General features: G+C 34.9%; 1 non-coding gene across 1 annotated transcript; it reads left to right on the plus strand.

Moving 5' to 3' along the window:
- The first annotated feature begins 8,432 nt into the window (after positions 1 to 8,432).
- Positions 8,433 to 8,505, plus strand: Trnat-ugu (transfer RNA threonine (anticodon UGU)). Its single transcript has one exon. It is a non-coding gene; the product is annotated as a tRNA-Thr (tRNA).
- Positions 8,506 to 10,950: the final 2,445 nt, after the last annotated feature.

Here is a 10,950-nt window from a genome sequence, read left to right on the forward strand (position 1 = left end):
TCTTAATAAAAAAATAAAATATTTGAAATAAAAAAAATATTAGTGGCTCTTTAAAACCAGGGAAATTTTGAAAATTGTAACTTTTGGCTCTTCCGCTTCAAAAGGTTGCCGACCCCTGGTTTAGCATCTTGTGGTGCCAACAATAAATTTTGCGCATGACCAATGGCCAGGGTCAGCGCTACGGTTAGGGTTAGGATTAGGGTTAGGGCAGGGGTCGGCAACCTTTTGAAGCGGAAGAGCCAAAAGTTACAATTTTCAAAATTTCCCTGGTTTTAAAGAGCCACTAACATTTTTTTATTTCAAATATTTTATTTTTTTATTAAGATTATTAGTATTTGTGCAAGGAGCTGGAGAGCCTCATCTTGATATCAAAAGAGCCGCATGCGGCTCGCGAGCCGCAGGTTGCCGACCCCTGGGTTAGGGTTAGGGCAGGGGTCGGCAACCTTTTGATACGCAAGAGCCAAAAGTTACAATTTACAAAATTTCCCAGTTTTTAAAGAGCCACAATTTTTAGTTCAATAGTTTGGTATTTGATTAGGATTAGGAAAATACATTTTATTTGTTATTTAAAATAAATAGCTTTAAATATGAAATAACATTTATTCATATAAAAACATAGATATGTTTTGGCAAAATAGTAAAATTAGTAATCAAATAATATTTTTCTAGGACTATCTCAATCCACTTTAGAAGCTGTTAATTTATTTTATTTTTTCTTTAACTATATCACCGGCTCAGGAGGTTTCTCCCATTAGCCAGTCAGCCTTAACAGTACTTCTCACAACTGTTCATACTATTTTATTAAGATTAGTTTTGTGTTTGTGTGAAGAGTCAATGCACGTAAGTATCAGATGATACCCACAAAACGTATTACTTCCCCTATGTTATTATCTGGGTGGAAAAGACAGGAAAGGGAAGTAGCTGTTAAAATTAATAAATATATTTAAATATAAACACAACTAATACAATACTGAATATTTATTTACATTTTACAAGAATATTTAATATTTTTTTTTGTTTAGTTATAATTACTAGTTATAATTACATTTTTTTGTTTAAATTCACTGCGACGACCCAGTTGCATTACTTAAATGCGTTTTCAGTTAGGTTGTTTACAATATATTTATTTTCGTCTAATAATAAATAGTACGACGTATTTCTGGCTCCCTTCTTACAGGGACGAAATTAAGCAATGAACACATTGTTTCAGCTAAAAAGAAAAAAAAAATGTTTCTGCAAATTTTGATGTGCCCTCAAATATTTAAAATTGTAAAAGTCTTAAACAATGTCACTTATCTTTTTACACCAGATAATCTCAGCGTTAGCAACACAATCTCCTCCACCAAACACATCAACCATTTCCAATATCAACTCATCGTGACCATAAAACATGAACCCTACGTTTATACAGCTGTATTTAGCTGTTTATAACGTGCCTATTGCCTAATGTTGTACTACCTAATCTATACATATGACTTGCCTATTGCCTAATGTTGTTCTAACTTATCTATACATGTGACTTGCCTATTGCCTAATGTTGTTCTACATAATATATACAGATGATTGTTTTAAACGTGGAACCATTTCATTACGTTACCTGCCCGTACATAATACAATTTTAACAATGAGGTTATTTATTAGTTTTAATACCAGTGTAATATAAAGATTGTTACTGGCTGTAACGACGCCATTGCTGTCCACTAATTGTTACACATTCCTCATCCTTTCTCACATCTTGTTCAGTGGTTCTAACTACGCTTTCATCTAGACCAGCAGTAGCATGTACCGTTTTAACTGAATAAACGCGCTCTATAAAGCCCTCAACAAGAGGGGAAACAATCCAACCTATGTATCATGGTATAACTTTCTAACGCTAACACAGTGGACACAGACGACACTTGAACAAAAAGAAATTAGTGGAAATAATATTTTCTGTAGGCCAACCAGAACAAGCCTTCGCCGTTTTGACGGTTAACAAAGGGGACAACTGGACGTTGGATTGTTGCCCTGTCGTCCACACTAAAATGCACTAACTATAGCAGGGGTCGGCAACCTTTTGAAGCGGAAGAGCCAAAAGTTAGAATTTTCAAAATTTCCCTGGTGTTAAAGGGCCAGTAACAATTTTTTTTATTTCAAGTATTTTATTTTTTTATTAAGATTATTAGTATTTGTGCAAGGAGCTGGAGAGCCGCATCTTGACATCAAAGGAGCCGCATGGAAAAAAAAAGAAAGATAAACATTTTCTAAATAGATTAAACATTGTCTTAAATATTCATTATTTCAACTGAGCAAATGATGTTTCGACAGAATGCTTAGTTGCTTTGTAAGTAAGCAATCAGTTTTTCAAACCGATGGCAGTTAGGTGGACGAAATATTTGTGTGTAAGTATTAGCTCATATACATGTTTCTATCAAGTTTTGGGGGATTTTCGGTAACTGGAAGTGGTGTAAGTTACCGGTTAAACGTCCACTGATGTCATGTGATGGGGTCCACCTTGTGAGGCTAAAGATCTGTACTGTATCGTAATACAAAAACTCTAGACGACAGTCATAATATCTATAGAGTCGATGGGACCGTTGTTTAAACCACTGTACATACGTCTGGCCTTTCGCTCAATAAGTTTTAAAAAACGGTAAACAATAACGGCCTCGTTTTAAACAGCTGCATTCATTGGATATTTATAAAATATCACAAGTTTGATGTACTTACAGGTAAAAAGACGTGCGGTTATCTAAAGCGTATGATACCTTTTAAACTGCTTAAGGGTCAATATTTCAGTAAAGAAGGTTTCAGTACTGTCGTGAAAGGGTATGGCTGAAGGGACAGAATGAGTTCAAGTCCGTGTTCTTTGAATTGACCCCTAGTCAACCGACCTTCACTATGTAGTTTATCATATTGCAGGTTAGCGTGTGCATTCTGCCCGTGTCTTCGCGTGGTACTCGAGTACTTTGTTGATTTAAATATATTCCAGGTATAGAAGTAGCATAAGAACATCCCGCGATTGGAATACAGTATTATTTAATACGGTGTAGATACATATTTTATCTACCGTCGATGCCGGCTTCTATGAGTGAGAAAAACTAAGACAACTATATTTTTTTATCAAGTTATTCATTGTAACAATTATAAGATCGTTATAAACTGTCACAATTATATCGCCGTTGAAAACGGTCAAAATTATAGCGTCGTTATAAACTTCCGTTTATGTGTTTTAAAACTAAAACAGACAAATAATGTAAGGTTTGGGAGTGTGGGTGTACTTCCCGCTTAAGGCTTTGGAGACGTATTTGTTTTTCTGTTCAGTTAGTCGAAATTTATTCGACTCCAAATATATCGTCCCCTTTTTTTTAACTATACGAGTCTTAGTGTACCCAACTGCCAGTGGTGTGTGTAGGATTTTTTTTAAATAAGAGTTAACCGGGTATCTGTAAATATTCTGTGGTCGAGAAACACATACACTCTACTTCATCTTCACGATGTACTTTCTTGTCTAAAAGGAGAACGTAATTACAAGAATGTTTTTTTTTTCCTTGTTATTATTGGTGGTGACCTAAGAGTAGTGGATTGCCTCCTCTAGTAATAAGAAAATGCATTCTTACATTGCAGGGGAGATTACTTACTTAAAACTGCTACTTAAACTTCTGAAAAATAATTTATATGTTGATAACTTAAACTATATGTTAATTTTATTCAAAAATAAAAATTAATTTGTTTTTAAAACTTAATAAGGAGATAAACTACATATATTTTTTTAAAAATGTATAGACATATTTTGTGAACGTATTAAACCTTTTTTTTTTCATTTTTTTTTTTACTTTTTTTTTTATAAACATCCCGTTTACGTGATTAAAAAAATTCACTACATATTTCACGTTGAATATTTTCCGAGATGGGTCTCATACAATCACTCGTGTTTGTAACACACGGTAACAAGTAGTTATGGTGTTATATTTTAGTTATTCTGATTTTTCTTCATCCCCCCCCCCCCCCCACACACACACACACCCTTTCCACATAATAATCACTAACGACATCGAGCAGAAAACAGTGGCTACTATAGTGAACTAAACTCTACTAACCTTGTATTAGGAAGTTACTAGACTGAGACCACGTGACCACACCCCTATTATACCCGTACAATAAACAAGAACAAACAAGAGAGGTCAACGTGACAACAGACATCACATAACACGAGGGTTGAACATGAACAATACGGACAGGTAACATATAACACGAGGGTTGAACATGAACAATACGGGCAGGTAACATATAACACGAGGGTTGAACATGAACAATACGGACAGATAACATATAACACGAGGGTTGAACATGAACAATACGGACAGGTAACATATAACACGAGGGTTGAACATGAACAATACCGACAGGTAACACATAACACGAGGGTTGAACATGAACAATACGGACAGGTAACATATAGCACGAGGGTTGAACATAAACAATAAGGACAGGTAACATATAACACGAGGGTTGAACATGAACAATACGGACAGGTAACATATAACACGAGGGTTGAACATGAACAATAAGGACAGGTAACATCGTATAATGAACATTTATCCATCCATACTATTCATTACAAGTATACATTGATCCATAAACTCAAGAAAACAGTGGCATCTAGTTACTCCAGATTATCCTACAATACTCGCACCATATAATATGGACTGACTGCTAGCATAAATAATTGAGTGTAGTGATTAGTTCATATTTAACGTTATTTATTTTTTAAAAAAAATATCAAATTTATTTACATAATCCTTATGAAATACCAAAATATTGGAATATAATATTAGAGGCTCTTTAAAAACTGAGAAATTCTGTAAATTGTAACTTTTGGCTCTTCGTCTCTTAAGGTAGCCGACCGCTGGGCTAAGATCAGTGAAGATTTATCCCTTTTTTTTTTTTTTTTTTTTTTTTTTTTTTTTTTTTTTTTTTTTTTTTTGCCGTCTGGCGTTTAATCCAGAAATTTAAAATGGGTAACAATAGCAGCATTGTCGATGAGCATTTTTTAACACAAGTTAAATAATGATTTTTAAAATAAAGCTAAGGTGTCTCTATTCTAAGTGAAAATTTGGTACAAGTTGTATTTTATTTTTTATCTAAAACTAGTACAAAACGGTTTGCATACTGTACAATTGCATACAGTTTATAAGTAAAACAATAAATAGAAATGGTGTATTTTGTTATGAGGTGTTCGATTCGTTTTTATTTAAGCTATTTTATTAAGTAATTTCCCTTGCATTGTAAAATTGTGTCCCTTCTTTAAGGGATATAGAATTAATCTTAAATAAAAGGATTTTAGAGTAGTAATGCATCGTTTTTTTTTTTACTTAAAGATCTTTTAAAAAAAAGAAGTAAAAAATTATTCTGAAAACGATATTTAAGATAAAGGTTGAAAAATCGATATTACTATAGGACATTGTGATTTATATATAACTAGTGTGCCCTTCCCGCGCGGTAATGCGGTCTTCAAAGTTTAAATAAATTAAAGAAACACATTATGAAAGTAATGATGAAATTGCATTTACATTTTTTATTGAAACTTATCATTCCTTTAAAAAAGGAAGTAATATTACACTTAATTTGCATCTTCAAAAATGTATAAAATAATTTTATACGGAAAAATACTATAACATTCATAGTACATTTTTACTATAACATATGTATCATTGTAATATGGACATATGATTAACATTCACTTTACATATTAATTGATACGTATAAAGCATTTTAAAATATTGTTACCATTTCTCAACTGTCATCTTCCCAATTGTTTTGCAAAACGTTCGGCGGATGCATCATATTGAAGTTGAATACGCACATTGGTTGTCAAGGTTAATTTTTTTACATGTCGCCATAGAACAGATGATTTGAGACATGCATAAAGCGCATCGGCCGGTGTTGAACGTGGTATAACTGGCAGACTTTGTCTAAAATAAAATGACAATAAAATGATAGATCCGCCAAAGAGCTGCCCAATATCCCTCAAATCTTGAACTGTGCCATCAATCGCTTCCAATGCTTTTTTTTTTTGAGCGCCTTCGTGCATTCTTCCCATATGGTCAGCTCACATGTTTGGAGAACTTTTCCCATTCCAGAATTTTAGGTGATATTGCATGTTGGCGTCTCGATGGAATGCAAATTCAACGGTAATTTTAGGGCTGAATGTGCTGTTCGACCACCATCTAAAAGTGTTGCTGCAATTCCAGATGAGGCAATTGCCAAGGCAATTTTATGTTTTGATCGTATCGTTGCCAAAATTATTGGAATAAGAAAGCGCCTGAGGCGCCGGGAAGTGCCATATCGGGCACCCGCCCACTTTGCTTTATATTTATATATTACATATACTTTTGTATGTATGTATATACGCATGTGTATATGTATTCACATATATTTTTTTCTGGATGTATTTAATTTTTTTTTACCTCCCACCATACATGAATTAACACATACGTTGTTACAATTCTCAACCAAACCATTAACCTCAGGCATATTTAGCAACATTGAGTTAATGTAACATCCCCCCCCCCCCCACTCACCCGCTCCCCACCACTGAGGCGATTGCTTTAAACCAGGGGTCTCCAAAATTTTCAGCCCGAGGGCCGCATTGACTATCAAAGTTCAGTTCGGGGGCCAGTTTCTTCCAGGCATGTCTTTGATTTTTCTGGGCAAAGTTCCTCAGCTATCACCCACAAACGTTTTTTCCGTGGACAAAAAGTTCTCCGCGGGCCGGATGAGAGGACCTCGCGGGCCGCATCCGGCCCGTGGGCCGTAGTTTGGAGACCCCTGCTTTAAACTGCGCTAAGATAATACTAACGATTTTTATCTATAGTCGGTTATAAATATAGCTTGATGTAGCATATTTTCTCTATCATTAGCAGGTTTACGTCATAGTCAACCCCCCCCCCCCCCGCTCTACCCTTGTCGGCATTTGTCAAATTTGCTCTTAAAAGACTATTAACTCTAATTAATCACTTAATTAAATTGTATTATCATTTTTCTGTATATATTTTGCTATTTTTTGCTTTGGTGTCACCTCGCCCCCTAAATGGTGTCACCCGGTGTGTTTCGCACCCCTGCCTCCCCCATCGCGATGCCTATGATTGTAATTACAACAATTAGAGAGCTATTGTGATAGTCTTTTACTTAGCTAGTGAGATGGGGGGGGGGCAAGTTGAAAGGGGGTGGGGGGGGGGGAAGAGGAAAAGGTAGTCCCTTTCCCAAAGCGAGATATTTTTTTTTTTTTTTTGGCCTCAGAAATGAAATTTACAGCGTCAGTTATGTGTTCGCTTTAGTATTACAGTTTTCAACATCGGCTTGTAAGGACTGATACAGGTTTACAATACGAAATTAAAAAAAATTGATATAGAAAATATAAGTACCAGACATTTTTAACGAAACACTTAAAGATCCTCAATTTTACTTTAAATAGAAGGTGTACATGTTTATTATAAGAAGTTGATAACATACTACTAGCTATTTTTTAATTGAATTAAAAACATAATCGATAAATTATGGACATTATGTTAGATATATGTGCACTACACAAACTGTTTAAAGCAATTACAGCTCTAAAATCTGTAGCGCTGTTATCGAATCTGCGGAAATAACAGATTTTAAACAAAATCTGAATATTTTCTTTGGTTATTTCCCTTCTTTTTAAAAATTGTTACAGCGTTTTGTCTTGCTCGTTTAGCCTTTTATCCATTTGTCTCTACGCCTTTCTCGTTCATGAAATAAAGAACAAAAGTAAATGAGCTGATCGGTAAAGATTCAAGAATAAAATCCTACATTCGTGTTGTAACTTGTTGGCTACTAGTAAAATTTAGTCTTATTTTTGCTTAAATCTTTTGTTATTTAACTCACTAAATATAAATAGTTAAACAAATCATAAACGAAATTATTAAAACGTAACTATATTCAGATTTTTTAAGGATATTAGGCCTAAATAACTTTAAATAACTTGGTGAAAAAATATTTAAAAAAAAAAATAAAGCAATCCAAAAGTAAACCAAACTAGTTCTAAACAAAATTACTATTCTAGTTACAAGTTTAAAAACGATAAAATTGTTTGAATGAGATTAGCGGATGAATCGATGACAACCAGCTGTTTCTGTGTACTCAACACATAGCTCATACTACACGTATGTGGGGGAGTGTTAAGGTTTTAGTTTTACTTTATCATATAACATTTACATAAAACAAAATCTGAGTTTAAAAAAAAAACAATATACAGGATTAACCTTAAATTTTACTTTAAATATTCAACAACAAATTCGATTAAAGTTCAGGTTTTAAATATACATTTTATTTTGGCAAATTTTCAACTAAATCAAATGAACATTTTTTGTATATGGTGTTAGTGTACAAACGAAATTCAAGAATACAGATAACAGACTTAACTAAAGGCCTCCATAGCTCAGTGGGAAGAGCACTGGTCTTGTAAACCAGGGGTCGTGAGTTCAATCCTCACTGGGGGCTGTATTTTGATTCGTTTTTTTTCTCCTACGTATCTGATATTTGGGTGTTGCTCATTAATCACACACTCTCGCTAATAGTCGCTAAAGTACAATAAATTTAACAATACCTTGTAAATAGCGCGTCTAATAAAAAAAAATGCTATGCGTTGCATGCATTATCGTATAGGTAATAAATGTGGCTTATAATATTGGCTTATTGTTATAATTTTTTCATTAATGGCGAACTTTCTTTTCTTTCGCAATCGCCAGTTAATCAACGAAAGAACATACATAACATGTTGTACATTATTAAAACACAACAAAGGGCTCAGTATCAAATGATGTATTACATTTTAATGGTAGGCTGATAGAAATAAACCGGGAGTGATCTCCCCTAAACTTTCTCGAATATTCTTATATAAAACAACAGGGATGGGAACTCGGGCGACATGATTTTTAATCCATTTTAAATACTTAAAGTTTTAAAAATAGAATAAAATCTCGTAGACAAAAGAATTGCACATCAAGTGAACGCTAAATTAAAAAAGTGCATAATAGTGCGCAATATTATTAGTACTTTAAAAATTTTCATTAGTTTTTTGAGAAATCGGAAGTAGCGTTAATTACTACTTCCGGTCAATGGAAATTACTCAAAATTTAACAGAAGGTAGAGAATTAAATCTTTTACTTACAAGTGAAATTTCATTTATCTATCTGAAATAGTACTCAAGTTATAGGCTTTTGAAAAATTCAAAGTAGAAAAAGTACCACTTCCGGTTATCGGAAATCGCTCAAAAGTTGATACGGATCTACGATTTTGATAAAATACTTATATATGAAATTTCATCAACCTACCTGCAACGGTACTCAAGTTATCGTGTTTACACACGGACATACGGACAGAATTGCAAAGCCCAGTGTTTCAGACTGGATTACGCATAAAACCTCTTAATTTTGATAAATATGGATTGATAATTTTTGCCCGATTAAAATAAGTCCTCTATACTTCGGATGTGATGAGGACTGAGGTGTAATACGGTGAAAATTGTTAAAATTTCAAGTGATTTTTGTGCACGATTACAATACTTTCTCTATACTTCGTATATACGAGAAAGTAAAAAAGGATACATATTGATAAAAGTGGAGTGAATACAATTAATTAATTAATACGAAGTGACTACTCGGAAAAAAGATTTTTCGGCAGAAGAAACGAAACACAATAGTTCTGCGCATGCGCAGTGGCCTTAATAGCTGCGCGAGGGTTCGGGTTAGGGTTAGGGTCAGGGTTAGGGTTCTGCGGTTTGCTTGTAAACACACGCATGCGCAGTCCATCGAAAACATTGCCGTGAAAGAAGGCGGTGGTTTCTCTCCATTGCGATTGCATATTTTTTCCCGGCCAGAATCGGCGTTATATTATGCGCTTTACACAACACTGATCCTGGCGACCCAATGAGATTATTCCATGGCGGCCCAATAGGATTTTTCCCGGTGTTCCAACGGCTCAGATAGTTCCGCCCCTGAATCTAATAAGAAATTTTACTACGTTTATAAAATGCAGTGGCGTAGCGAAGTCGGATGTCATCCGGTGCGGCACTTAACGGTGTCACCACACAGAGGCGTAGCGACCCTTCCCGGGGACAAACTTTCAATTTTCGATTTGCACCCCCTCAAACTCTCAATTTGCACCCCCTCAAACTTTCGATGTGCACCTCCCCTCCCCTCAAACTTTCGACGATTTGCACCTCTTAAAATACTATTTAACACTCGAATTAATCACTTAATTAAGTGGAATTATCATTTTTCTCTATATATTTTGCTATTTTATTCCCTTGGTGTCACCCCCCCCCCCCCTAATTAGTGTCACCCGGTGCGGTCCGCAACCCCGCCCCCCCCCCCTCGCTACGCCCCTGATAAAATGCTTTGGTATACTTAATTTTTTTTACCTAGCAAAAATAAATCTGGATACAAATATCATAGTTAATAAATAAATTAATGAATGACTTTCCCTGGCAGAAAGAAAAAATAAATAATTGTGGAGCTATATAAAAACATGGAATACGTTGTTGTGCACACAAAATTTATATTGTGTCAACAGACTTATTCAGTTTCTGGCAGTGTTTCTTCCAGACTTTTTTTCTCCGGGGGGGGGGGGGGAAGAAAGGGGGAGAGCACTTGAAATATTCGGGGGGGGGGGGGCGGACACTGTTAAAAGTATATAATTTCTATAGAGAATTCATTTCGTTCGGCGGGGGAGTAGACTTTTTTTCGGGCAACTTAGCCCCCCCCCCCCCTTCCCGAAGAGATGCCTGGAAGAAACTCTGGATAATTTTCTATTTTTAGACAAGGCTTTGTTTGTGTTGTGTCTCTTGTTTCTAAGAATAGCCTGTATGCTCCTCCAAGGGTAACTTTACCCATTGTTCATTTCCAGTCTTATAACGCGAGGAGTGGTAAACTATAAAAACTTTTT

This window comes from Physella acuta, unplaced genomic scaffold, assembly GCF_028476545.2.
Source record: "Physella acuta isolate Inbredline_101_S28 unplaced genomic scaffold, ASM2847654v3 ptg000521l, whole genome shotgun sequence".
Classification (NCBI taxonomy): Eukaryota; Metazoa; Mollusca; class Gastropoda; family Physidae; genus Physella; species Physella acuta.